Consider the following 13,146-nt stretch of genomic DNA (forward strand, 5'->3'; position numbering starts at 1 on the left):
GCCAAAGAAACGCCACAAATGATCGGGGAAAATTGAGCCCAAACTCTCTGCCCCTTCCTGTCACACTCTGCTTATCTTTACTCAATCGCTGCACTGTTCTATGGCCTTGACTTTTCTCTTTAGATTTATAAATTTCCCCTCATCTGAACCCTCCCTCACCCCCTTTTTAGTTTAAAACCCCATCTATAGCCCTTGTTATTCGATTCGCGAAGACACAGGCCCCAGCTGGTTTAAGTGATGTCCATCCCAACGGAACACAACCCTCTTTCCCCAGTAATGGTGCCAGTGTCCCATGAATCAAAACCCCTGTCTCCCACACCAGTCTTTTAGCCACGCCTTCAACTCTCTGATCGGTTTGATCCTATGCCAATTTGCATGTGTCTCAGGTGGTAATTGAGAGATTATTAACTTTGAGGTTCTGCTTATTAATTCAGACCCGAGCTCCTCAAAAGCCCTCAGCAGAACCTCATTCTTAGTTCCAACTATGCTGTTGATTCATACCTGGACCACAACAACTGTATCTTCCCCTTCCCACTTCAAGTTCTTCTCCAGCTGCAAGAAGATTTCCTTAATCCTGGCACCAGGCAGGCAAGACCTTTCAGCACTCCAGGTTGGGCAGCAGAGAAAAGTATGTATCCACGTGACTATACTGTGCTCTGCCACTACCACATACCATTTCACTTGCCCTCCCCCATCTTGAATGGCCTCCTTTACCACAGTGCTGTGGTCAGTTTGCTCATCCACCCTGCAGGATTTTCCCTCATTCACACAGGCCACAAGAACCTCAGAGCAGTTGGATAAGGGAAAAGGTTAAGGCTCCTTCAGGACTGCACCTGGGGTTCCCTTATCTGCCTGGTTCACACTCTCACCCTTCTGTCCAAGTCCACCAATCAGACCTGTACCACTATCAAATCCAAGGGGTGTGATTGCCTCCTGGATCAAAATGTCCAAATCACTCTCCCCCTGCCTGATGCCCTGCACCTCAATACTCCAGCTCAACAATTCTGAGCTGAAGTTCCTCGAGATGCAGACACTTATTGCAGATGTGGTTGTCCAGGATGATGCTCTCCACAAACTCCCACATGCTGCCATTGTGGAACACCTCCTGCACTGCTATTCCTTTATTAAACTTGTTTTATCTATTCAATTAATTAAAGTTATATATAAAATTAACTTAATTTATAGATTTTGTTTTTTTAACTAATTATTTCATTTTGTTTAAGTTATAGGTAGATTAAATTAACTATTTATCTGTAATGTGAACCACTACAGGTTCATTGGAGGCAAAACGCAGCATCTCCCTCCCCCTCTCACCAAATTCCTACTCTCACCAAATTCCCAACTTTTACACTCTGTTTATGATGCACTTTGTTTATGGCCACTTTGTGCGACCAGTCGACCTTTTCGAGCCACATCCAAGTTCCAAATGCTCATTCAGCTTTCTACTCACAGTAATTAGCACCTATTCAGGCAATCACTTACAGCTGATTAACTGATAACTTCCACTGACAGTTTCTGTTAACTGTTGACTAACTTGCAGTTTCTTTTACAGTTTTTAAAGTTTTAAGTCAAATGCAAAATTTAAACTAAATTTCAGTTGAGTTCCACTCACCCACTACTTACCAGAGTTCCACTCTCACCAAATTCCCAACTTTTACATTCTGTTTATGATGTACTCTGTTTATTATCACTCTGTGCAAAGTGCCTTTGGATGTCTTACTACATTAAAAATGCTATATAAACGCAAGTTGTTGTTCATTGCTGCTGTGTGAAATGGAAAACATTACACAGTAGTAAAGTAGGGGAGTGTTTTTTGCTGATTGGGGCTGAGGCATGTGTTGGTAATAGAAGCTTTATGCTAACATGAGGAGCCTGAAGTGGGAAGAATTCCATTCTCCAGCACTGTGCTGAATTGGGCAGCAAAGATTTATGCAAAAAAATTAATATGTAAATGCACTGATTAAACAGACTAAATGATTACATTTTTCTTTGTGCAAAATTAGCAGTAACTACTAACTAGTGCCAGTGACATGAGACAGACTGCGATATGGTTCAAAACCTGCCTGATGTTGAGCCTTGCTGAATTTCTGCTGTCAATAGGAACTTTTTTTTAAATTACTTTTAAAAATAATGAATTTGGTGATACTACCCCACCCCCCCTCCCCCCAAGGTAGGTGAGCCGCCATGGTGTGACCAGATATCTAACCCCATGGAAATCAGCTTGGGTCAGGGGTGCTTCATGGGGTGATTTGTTGTCATTACAGCAAAGAGGAAAACCCAGCTCTTTATTTGGATGAACATTAGATAAAACTGCTGTGTCAAAAAAGATAAGCAGCATTACTGATATCTTTCTGTTAACATTATCAAACTCTGTTCCCAGTGATTTTCAGAACACTGCCCTCCATTTATGTCAGGGGAGATGGCGTCAAAAATCAACCTGAAGGCTCATATAGCAGCAAAGATTTTATGGATCAAACTCTGCCCCCTAGCCACCAACCCCATCCCTCACCCTGGCAACAGTCAGAGGTTGAACCAGATTTGGTGTCATATTAGACCATAAGATGAGCTTCCGACCACATCACTAAGACCGCTTAATTCCACTTTGGAACATCGCCCAACTTCGCCCCCACCTGAGCTCATCAGCTGTTGAAATGCTCATGCATGCCTTTGTTACCTCTAGACTTGACTAATCCTACACACTTCTGACCGGCCTCCCACTTTCTACCCTTTGTAAACTTGAGGTTATCCAAAACTCTGCTTCCTGTGACCTAACTCACACAAAGTCCCTTCCACCCCTGTGCTTGCTGATCAACATTGGCTTCAGGTTAAACAACGCCTCGATTTTAAAATTATCATTCTTGTTTTTAAAGCACTCCATGGCCTCGCTCCTGCCCATCTCTGTAATAAACTCCAGCCCCACAACCCTCCGAGATATTTGCGTTCCTCTAATTCTGGCCTCTTGATCATTCCAATTTTAATCGCTCCACCATTTGTGGCCATGCCGCCAGCAGCCCAGGCCCTAAGCTCTCGAATTCCCTCTCCACATCTCTCCACCTCTCTTTCCTCCTTTAAGACTCTTCTTCAAACCTATGCCTTCTGCTCCAATATCTCCTTATTTGGTATGGTGCCAAATTTTGTTTTATATCACTCCCTTGAAGTGCCTTATTACATTAAAGGTGCTATATAAATACAAGTTGTTGCTGTTGTTAACATAGCTTTGATAGCATTTCTGATATATTTGTGCTGTTGTACAAATAGAAATGAAGTGATATAAAAGGTCAGAACATTTTCCATTTACCTGAACTGTTGTGTTCCTAATACAGATGAGACTGCACACAGGGAGGTTAAAGTAACAGTGACCTCAGTCTTTATTAAGACACTCCAGAGTCAGGAACAGGCCCCAGGGGCCGGCTTATACACAGTGTTCCCAAGAGATGCTGGGATCCCTTGGGACTTCAGGGGATGCGGTCCCTGGTGGCGGAACATGGGAGTGCATGCTTTACAGATACACAACATCACTCCCCCCCCCAAAGTCAAAGTGAAAACTATTTACAAGGTGAGGCGGTCGGGAGCCTTTCTTTCCCTAGTGGACCACCTCGGTACAAATGTCTGTTCTGGTGTGTTGGCTGTGCCCTCGCTGGACTGGCGTGTTGTTGGCTCTGCTGGGCTGCTGGGTGAGCCTGGCCTTGCTGGGCTGTTGGGCATGATGGGTTTGATTTCCTGGTCCAGCGTGGTGTCGTTGATCCTTTGGGTGTGTAGTAGGCTCGAAAAAGGTGGTGTCTGCTGTGGGTTGTTCAGGGCAGTCTGTGAACCGCAGCCTTGTTTGGTCCAGGTGCTTTCTGCAAATTTGTCCATTGTCTAGTTTGACTACAAACACCCTACTCCCTTCTTTAGCTATCACCGTGCCTGCGATCCACTTGGGACCATGTACATAGTTTAGCACATACACAGGGTCATTCAGATCAATTTCCCGTGACACAGTGGCGCGACCATCGTTTACATTTTATTGCTGCCGCCTGCTCTCTATCTGATCACACAGGTTGGGGTAAACCAGCGAGAGTCTGGTTTTAAGTGTCCTTTTCATGAGTAGCCCAGCCGGGGGCACCCCTGTGAGCAAGTGGGGTCTCGCGCGGTAGCTGAGCAGTACTCAGGACAGGCGGTTTTGGAGTGAGCCTTCTGTGACTCGTTTAAGGCTCTGTTTGATGGTTTGTACTGCCCGCTCTGCCTGCCCATTGGAGGCTGGTTTAAATGGGACCGAGGTGACATGTTTGATCCCATTTCGGGTCATGAATTCTATAAATTCGGCACTGGTGAAACATGGCCCGTTGTCACTGACCAGTATGTCAGGCAGGCTGTGGGTGGCAAATATGGCCCTCAGGCTTTCAATGGTGGCGGTGCTTCCCGACATTATTTCACATTCAATCCAGTTTGAAAAAGCATCCACCACCACCAGCAGGAACATTTTACCGAGAAACAGGCCCGCATAGTCGACATGGATCCGCGACCATGGTCTGGAGGGCCAGGACCATAAACTTAGTGGTGCCTCTCTGGGCGCGTTACTCAACTGAGCACATACGCTGCATTGCCGTACACAGGACTCTAATTCAGAGTCGATACCGGGCCACCACACATGGGATCTGGCTATCGCTTTCATCATTACTATACCAGGGTGTGTGCTGTGGAAATCCGAGATGAACATCTCCCTGCCCTTTTTGGGTAGCATTACACGGTTACCCCACAACAGGCAGTCTGCCTGAATGGACAGCTCGTCCTTTCGCCACTGGAACGGCTTGATTAGCTCTTGCATTTCAACGGGGATGCTGGCCCAGCTCCCATGCAGTACACAGTTTTTTTACTAGGGACAGCAGAGAATCTTGGCTGGTCCAAGTCCTAATCTGGCGGGCCGTGACAGGTGATTTATCATTTTCAAACACTTCCATGACCTTCAACAATTCTGCGGACTGCACCACCATCAACAAGTTTGCAGGCTGCGCCACCATCAACAAGTTTGCAGGCTGTGCCATTTCCACCCCCGTGGTGGGCAATGGTAGCCGACTGAGAGCATCCGCACAGTTCTCGGTGTCTGGCCAGTGCAGTTATATGCTGATAGCGCGAGTGCCCAGCTTTGTATGCGGGCTGAGACATTAGTATTTATCCCCTCATTTTCAGCGAACAGGGATATGAGGGGCTTGTGATCTATTTCCCGCTCAAATTTGAGGCCAAACAGGTACTGATGCATTTTCTTTACCCCGAACACACACGCTAATGCCTCTTTCTCAATCATGCTGTAGGCTCACTCACCTTAGACAAGCTCCTGGAAGCATAGGCGACAGTTTCAACTTCCCCGCAACGTTAGCTTGTTGTAATACACACCCGACTCCGTACGACGATGCATTACATGCTAGCACGAGTCTTCCACACGGGTTATACAATACAAACAGCTTGTTGGAGAATAAAATGTTTCTGGCTTTCTCAAAAGCAATTACTTGTTTTTTTTTCCCATATCCAGTTCTCACCTTTACGCAATAACACGTGTAGGGGCTCTAAGAGGGTGCACAACCCCGGCAGGAAGTTACCAAAATAGTTGAGGAGTCCCAGGAACGATCGCAGCTCCATGACGTTCTGTGGCCTGGGCGCTTTCATGATAGCCCCTGTCTTGGCGTCTGTGGGCCGAATGCCGTCCGCCGCGATCTTTCTCCCCAAAAACTCCACTTCTGTTGCCATGAAGACGCATTTCGACCTCTTCAGCCGCAGCCCTACGCGATCCAGTCACTGGAGGACCTCCTCCAGGTTTTGTAGGCGCTCGACGATGTCCCGACCCGTGACCAATATGTCGTCCTGAAAAACGACCGTGCGTGGTACCGACTTGAGTAGGCTCTCCATGTTTCTCTGGAAGATCGCTGCAGCCGACCAAATTCCAAACGGGCATCTGTTGTAGATGAACAGTCCCTTATGCGTGTTGATGCAGGTGAGGCCCTTCGAAGACTCCTCCAGCTCCTGTGTCATGTAGGCCGAAGTCAGGTCGAGTTTGGTGAACGTCTTGCCTCCTGCCAGCATCGCAAATAGGTCGTCTGCCTTAGGTAGCGGGTATTGATCCTGTAGCAAGAAATGATTAATAGTTACTTTATAATCGTTGCAAATCCTGACCGTGCCATCACTTTTGAGTACTGGAAAAATCGGGCTGGCCCACTCGCTGAATTCCACTGGGGAGATGATGCCCTCGCGTTGCAGCCTGTCCAGCATGATTTCCACTCTCTCCCTCATCATATGAGATACCGCTCGAGCCTTGTGGTGAATGGGTCGTGCCTCTGGGACCAAGTGGATCCGCACCTTCACCTCGGAAAAGTTTCCAGTGCCTGGCTCAAAAAGGGAAGGAAATTTGTTAAGCACCTGGGTACATGAGGCCTCATTGACATGTGATAGCGCTTGGATGTCATCCCAGTTCCCGCGGATTTTGCCCAGCCAGCTCCTTCCAAGCAGTGTGGGGCCATCGCCCGGGACAATCCACAATGACAGTTCGTGCACCATGCCCTCGTAGGTGACCTTGACCATGGCGCTACCCAGGACAGTGATAAGTTCTTTGGTGTACGTTCTCAGTTTCGTGTGGATGGGGCTCAGGGCTGGTCTGAGTGCCTTGTTGCACCACAGTCTTTCAAACATCTTTTTACTCATGATGATTGGCTAGCGCCAGTGTCCAGTTCCATGGGCTACGGGTAAGCCATTCAATTTTACGTTTAGCATTATAGGTGGACATTTCGTCGAAAATATGTGCACCCCGTGTACTTCAGCATCTGCCTCCTCTCTCTGAGGCTCAAAATTGCTTTGATCCATCATGGACCGATCTTCCTCTGCCACGTGGTGGTTAGCAGGTTTTGCAGAGTTTGCAGCTCATCTGCAAGCTTGTTGTAGGTGGCCCATTGTTCCACAGCTCTTGCAAACATACCCTTTGAAGCAGCATGAATAGGCTGAATGGGAGCTTCCACTACGCCAACAAGGTGTGAATTGCCTTGCATTCATCCTTTGTTGCGGACTCTGGGGAGTCATCTGGGTCACCTGAGGCCTACTGGCAATTGCAGACTCGTGGTTTCTGCCCTGTACATTTCTGCTCGCAAACACAGTTCCAGTTAATTTATGAACATTGCTCGCACTTGTGTGCTGACAGATTTGCTTGGTGTTATCACTGGTGGACATAAACGCCTGTGCTATCGCAATGGCCTTACTGAGGGTCGGTGTCTCTACAGTCAAAGGTTTTCGTAGGATGGTCTCGTGGCCAATGCCCAGTACAAAAAAGTCTCTGAGCATTTGCTCCACGTAGCCATCAAACTTACATTGTCCTGTAAGTCGCCTTAGCTCGGCGATGCAGCTCACCACCTCCTGACCTTCAGATCGCTGGCACGTGTAGAACCGATACCTCACCATCAGCACGCTCACCCTCGGGTTAAGATGCTCCCGAACCAGTGTACACCGCTCCTCATACGACTTATCTGTGGATTTCACCAGAGCCAGAAGATTCTTCATGAGGCTGTAGGTCGGTGCCCCGCAGACGGTGAGGAGGACCGCTCTCCTTTTTGCAGCGCTTCCTTCTCCGGCCAGCTTGTTGGCTACAAAGTACTGGTTTAGCCGTTCGACATAGGTTTCCCAGTCCTCACCCTCCGAGAACTTCTCCAGGATGCACACAGTTTGCTGCATCTTTGCGTTGGATTCGTATACTCGTTGCCAGTTGTTGTGTTCCTAACACAGATGAGACTGCACACAGGGAGGTTAAAGTAACAGTGACCTCAGTCTTTATTAAGACACTCCAGAGTGAGTAACAGGCCTTAGGGGCTGGCTTATATACAGTGCTCCCAAGGGATGCTGGGATCCCTTGGGACTTCAGGGGATGAACTCCCTGGTGGCGGAACATGGGAGTGCATGCTTTACAGATACGCAACATGAAGTATTTGGGTTTGAGTCCTGCACAGATTGATGAGATGGTGTTTTTTTTTTATTAGACAACTGTAAGGAACCTTATTGAAATAGGTTTAGGCAATTGATTTTTAGTAGTTAAAGCTCAAAACGGCCCAGACTTGGTACTGTTTAGTTATAAGGATGCTTAAAATGGTGTAGGAAAAATACATCACACCAACATGGTGGGAAATTGTAGTTAAGGCACATTGTTCGGGCAACATAGTGTCATGTATCTTACATTATTATATATAACTGTATCCTAACATGCTATACATGACTGTAATAAGATATGACCTGTAACCACCAGCATACCTTACCACCAGGGTTGCACTTGCAAGAGACAGGTATATAAGGCCAGGTCTCAGGCAAGTACGGCATTCCAGAGCTGTGAAAAAAAGGTGCAGGTCCAGAGTGACCTTGACTTCATTACATGCCTCGTGTGAATCTGTACTGAGGGGACAGGACTTTACAGTGGCGACGAGTTACGGGATTACAGAATCCACAGAATGGCGAACAATGGATCAGATGAAAAGTACAATGCTGGAGACAATTGGGAGGACTTTATAGAATGGCTCCAGCAAAGCTTTGTAACCAAAGACTGGTTAGGAGACGACAAAGCAGACAAGAGAAGAGCCCATCTCTTGACCAGCTGTGGCTCAAAAACATACGCTTTAATGAAGGATCTGCTGGCACCCGAGAAACCAGCAAGCAAGTCGTTTGAAGAATTGAGCACACTGGTAAGAGACCACCTGAAGCCAGCGAGCAGCCTACACATGGCCAGACACAGGTTCTACAACGACTTCGTGGCGGAACTTCGGAGGTTGGCTAGTTTGTGTGAGTTCTCCGATAAACTGAGGAGAGAAATGCTGAGAGACTTTTTCATTGAAGGAATAGGCCACGCAGGCATATTCCGAAAGCTCATAGAGACCAAGAACCTGAGCTTAGAGGCAGCAGCACTGGTTGCACAGACATTCATGGTAGGGGAAGAAGAAATGCAGGTACGACAACTAACGAAATAATGGAACAAGGAGTTCACAACATTAGACAAGCTGTTACCCCCACACACAGACAAAATCGGGAGAACAGGCTCTCGACAGCAGGCAGTGGCGCCAGAAGCCATCAAGGGCCACAGGAACGGCCGTTCACACCTCATCAACCCACAATGTGAGCAATCAACTACAAACTGAGAGAAGCTCAAGAGAGATCAGCCAGACGCAGCTCATTCTTTGGGAACAATGAAAGCAGTCTGTGCTGGAGGTGTGGGGGTGGGCACTCATCAAGGGGATGTCGATTTCAGCAGGCTGTTTGCAGGAACTGTGAATATACAGGGCATTTGGCCCGCATGTGCAAAAAACGGCAGCTCGGCTGGTATACGAATCGGAAGGGTCGGAAAGTGGATTAGAAGATGGTGGGGACAGTACCTGGGACACCGATGTACAGCGGGTCAACACGATCAATGGCCGCTACTCCTACAACAGGACGCCTCCTATAATGATGAGGGTCCTACTCAACGGGATACCTGTCAACATGGAGCTGGATACGGGAGCGAGTCAATCTCTCATGGGCGCTCAACAATTTGAACAACTGTGGCCGCATAAAAGAGACAGACCAAAACTCACAAGGGTCGACACCAAACTAAGGACCTATACCAAAGAAATCGTACCAGTCCTTGGCAGCGCCATGCTCTCTGTCACACACAAAAGGGACAGTGAACCGACTTCCCCTGTGGATTGTCTCCGGAGACCCCCCAGCACTGCTGGGGAGAAGCTGGCTGGCAAAACTAAACTGGAAATGGGATGATGTCCATGCCATGTCATTAGAGGAACGGACCTCCTGCTCAACAGTTATAAAGTGATTTGAACATCTCTTTCAGCCAGGAATGGGCACTTTCAAAGGGGCCAAAGTCAAAATCTACATCACACAGGATGCTAGACCGGTCCATCACAAGGCCAGAGCTGTACGCTATGTGATGAGGGAAAAGATTGAACACGAACTAGACAGGCTTCTGCGGGAAGGCATTATATCACCTGTGGAATTTAGCGACTGGGCAAGTCCCATCGTCCCAGTTATGAAGCCTGATGGATACGTACGAACCTGTGGGGACTACAAATCTACCATAAACAGAGTCTCCCTACAGGACCAGTACCTGCTGCCCAGAGCGGAGGACTTATTTGCCACATTGGTTGGAGGTAAACTTTTCTCAAAATTAGACCTCACATCTGCGTATATGACGCCAGAATTGACCGAGGAATCCAAGTTAATCACCATCATCAACACACATCGAGGCCTTTTCATGTACAATCGATGCCCATTCGGCATCAGGTCTACAGCTGCCATTTTCCAGCGCAACATGGAGAGTCTGCTCAAGTCCATCCCGGGGACAGTTGTATTTCAAGACGACATACTTATCACGAGCAGGGACACCGACTCCCATCTCCGCAATTTGGAGGAAGTACTAAAGCGGTTGGATCGGGTAGGCCAATAAGTCAAGAAATCCAAGTGCCTGTTTCTCGCACCCGAGGTTGAATTTTTGGGCAGAAGGATTGGCGCTGATGGAATCAGCCCAACAGACTCCAAAACAGAAGCAATTCGCCTGGCACCCAGGCCCCGGAATGTCTCAGAACTGCGTGCCTTTCTCGGGCTGCGCAATTACTTTGGGAACTTTATGCAGAACTTAAGCACGCTGCTGGAGCCTCTCCACGTGCTACTCAGGAAGGGGTGCAATTGGTTTTGGGGGGACACCCAGGCTCGCGCCTTCAGTAAGGCACGCAACCTTCTGTGTTCCAACAGTGTTTTGACTTTCTTTGACCCAGGTAAAAAGTTAGTTCTCACATGCGATGCGTCAGCGTATGGGGTCGGGTGCGTTTTACAACATGTCAGTAGTGCGGGCAAATTACAACCCATAGCTTGTGCCTCCAGGTCACTTTCGCGGGTGCAGCGCGGGTACGGAATGGTAGAGAAGGAGGCGCTCGCGTGTGTGTATGGTGTGAAAAAGATGTACCAATACCTTTTCGGGGCCAAGTTCGCGTTAGAAACCGACCACAAGCTCTTCACGTCCCTCCTATCCGAGAGCAAGGCAATAAATGCCAACGCCTCGGCGCGAATTCAACGGTGGCCACTCATGCTGGCGTTCTACGACTGTACCATAAGGCACAGACCAGGCACAGACAACTGTGCCGACGCGCTCAGCAGGCTATCCCCGACGACCACGGAAGGGTCTGACGAATAGGACTGTGAGATAGTCATGGCAATCAATGCCTTTGAGTCCACAGGTTCGCCCATGACAGCTCGCCAAATCAGAGCCTGGACGGCCAGCGACCCCACGTTATCCTCAGTAAAAAGATGTGTCCTAACCGGTGACTGGGCAGAGGCTTGCTATGCCTGCCCCGAGGAATTAAAACCCTTTCACAGGCGCATGCATGAGCTATCACAAGCAGACTGCCTGATGTGGGGCAGCCGAGTAGTCATGCCTCTGCGAGGTAGAGAGGCATTTGTCCGGGAGCTCCACCGCGAGCACCCGGGGATCGTTCTCATGAAGGCCATAGCCAGATCCCACGTCTGGTGGCCTGGTGTTGCCGCGTACTTGGAGCTCTGCGTCCGAAGGTGCACCATTTGTGCCCAATTCAGCAATGCCCCCAGGGAGGCTCCCCTGAGCCCCTGGCCCACCAAACCGTGGTCGCGGGTGCACTTAGACTATGCAGGCCCATTCATGGGCAAAATGTTCCTCGTGGTTGTAGATGCATTTTCGAAGTGGATCGAATGCACCATTTTAAACTCGAGCACAACCTCCACCACTGTGGAGAGCCTCGCAACCATGTTTGCAACGCATGGAATCCCTGACATATTGGTCGGTGATAATGGTCCATGCTTCACCAGCGCAGAATTCCAAGATTTTATAATTGACCACGGCATAAATCACATCAAGACGGCACCGTTCAAGCCGGCCTCCAACGGCCAGGCAGAGAGAGCAGTGCAAATCATTCAACAAGGCATGCTTAAAATCCAAGATCCCACGCTGCAGGGTCGCCTGTCGCAACTGCTGCTGGCATACAGATCTCGTCCGCACTCACTGACTGGGATCCCCCCCCGCGCAACTGATGATGAAAAGGACTTTAAAAACAAGGCTCTCATTAATCCTCCCAGACATGCACGAAATCGTTGAGGCAAAGTGCCGTAAGCTGACTGAGTACCATGACAGAAATTCGAGGGGGAGATGGAATGAGATAGGGGACAAAGTGTTTGTATTAAACTATGGCAGGGGTCCCAAATGGCTTGCAGGGACAGTAACGGGCAAGGAAGGAAACAGGCTACTGGTAGTACAAATGGACAATGGCAAAACCTGCCGGAGGCATGCAGACCAAGTCAAAAGCAGATTTACCAACAACACTGCGGAACCAGAGGCAGACTACAATGTGGAACTCGCACCACACCTGGTGGACAGACAGAGGGAACAACCTGAGGAAAGGGCAATCCCAACAGACAGCCCAGGCGAGTCAACAACAATCACACCAATCGAAACAGACAGCCCAGGCGAGATACCAGCAACCACACCCAAAAAAAAACACAGACACCAAGGCAAACAACTGAACCACAACTCAGACGCTCCACGCGAGAGCGTAGACTACCTGAGAGACTGAACCTATAAAGACAATAAGACCTTGGGGGAGGGTGATGTCATGTATCTTACATTATTATATATAACTGTATCCTAACATGCTATACATGACTGTAATAAGATATGACCTGTAACCACCAGCATACCTTACCACCAGGGGTGCACTTGCAAGAGACAGGTATATAAGGGCAGGTCTCAGGCAAGTGCGGCATTCCTGAGCTGTGAAATAAAGGTGCAGGTCCAGAGTGACCTTGACTTCACTACATGCCTCGTGTGAATCTGTACTGATGGGACAGGACATTGCACACAGCAGAGCTTTACTACACTTCTACTTTATGCTGTTCCTGACCTGACTTTACAATATTTCAACCTGACACTGATGAGAAACAAGAGGTGAATATTTTAGGCCATGGTACTGACACTTTGACAAGACTTTTAAAAAAAAGTTGAAAGGAAGCTTCTTATAAACAACTGCTACATAGTTAAATTAATTAGAAACCACTAGCTGGAATGTTCCCCTAAAAAAGATGGGTGGGTTTGGAGCACGGGCAGGGCAGTTAAAGTGTTAAAAATGGGATTCCTGA

The 13,146-nt window shown here is 48.3% G+C and overlaps 1 protein-coding gene across 2 annotated transcripts in view; it reads right to left on the reverse strand.

Annotated features, from left to right (window-relative positions):
- LOC139264382 (reticulophagy regulator 1-like) overlaps window positions 1-13,146 on the reverse strand; it is a 297,655-nt gene that overhangs the window by 102,938 nt on the left and 181,571 nt on the right. The window lies entirely within an intron of this gene.

The sequence above is a fragment of the Pristiophorus japonicus genome, chromosome 5, assembly GCF_044704955.1.
Source record: "Pristiophorus japonicus isolate sPriJap1 chromosome 5, sPriJap1.hap1, whole genome shotgun sequence".
NCBI lineage: Eukaryota > Metazoa > Chordata > Chondrichthyes > Pristiophoridae > Pristiophorus > Pristiophorus japonicus.